The sequence below is a fragment of the Carlito syrichta genome, unplaced genomic scaffold (genome assembly GCF_000164805.1).
Source record: "Carlito syrichta isolate Samal-C Ts95f unplaced genomic scaffold, Tarsius_syrichta-2.0.1 Scaffold301559, whole genome shotgun sequence".
In the NCBI taxonomy this organism is placed as follows: Eukaryota; Metazoa; Chordata; class Mammalia; order Primates; family Tarsiidae; genus Carlito; species Carlito syrichta.
This window is the reverse complement of record NW_007245655.1, coordinates 43578-44391: the sequence shown is the minus strand read 5'-3', so window position 1 is coordinate 44391 and position 814 is coordinate 43578. Positions and strand designations below refer to the sequence as shown.

General features: G+C 43.2%; 1 protein-coding gene across 1 annotated transcript in view; it reads right to left on the bottom strand.

Annotated features, from left to right (window-relative positions):
* Positions 1 to 814, bottom strand: part of CRLF3 (cytokine receptor like factor 3) — a gene marked incomplete at its 5' end in the record, with an annotated part of 27569 nt that overhangs the window by 5328 nt on the left and 21427 nt on the right. The window lies entirely within an intron of this gene.

The window sequence follows — 814 nt, the reverse complement described above, 5'->3', positions numbered from 1 at the left end:
CCCCTGAGCTCAGGCAATCCTCTCGCCTTGGCCTCCCAAAGTGTTGGGATTACAGGCATCAGCCACCATACCCGGCAATGCAAATGATTCTTAAGCGATGTGACTGCCAAATTCCAAAAGAGTAAAAGTAGAAACTGCTTTAGAAGAACCTCAACAGAAAAGGGGTACATGATGGCAACATTTTGCCAGAGATGAAGGATCCCATTCTATACAAAGGAATCTGGTTTGTCAGCCAATTTTAGGCAAAGCAGAAGGTCCAGGGACTTTTTGCCATCCTTCCTACAGAATAATTATTAACTCTGATAGGAGCCAGTATAAAACATTACCCTGACAGGAGCAACAGGGCACAAGGTCTTAAAAGCCAAAGGATGCAGCTATGTTTTCCTAAAAGAGTATCATACATTAGATTAAAAATTACTCAACAGAATAAGAAGGTAATGCTGCATGAAGGCATGTGAAAATAACCAACTTCTATGTCCCTCCATAGCCCTGAAGAACACTGCCAAAACTCTTTTCTATATGAATGTGCCCTGGAGTTACTCAAGTTTTTGAGACCACATGACCTTCTCCTATGCCAAAAGAAAAACAGAGACATATTGAACAGTGCCTCAAAATCCTCAGAATTGCATAAATTTTTACCCCTTAGGAGGAGGAAGGAGGAAAGAGTTTGAAATTAAAAATATCTCTGAGGTATAAAAAATATTCAAGCCGGGCTCAGTGGCTCAGCCTGTAATCCCACGCCTTTGGGAGGCTGAGGTGAGTGGATTGCCTGAGCCCACGGGTTCGAGACCGCCTGGCAGCGAGACTCATCTCT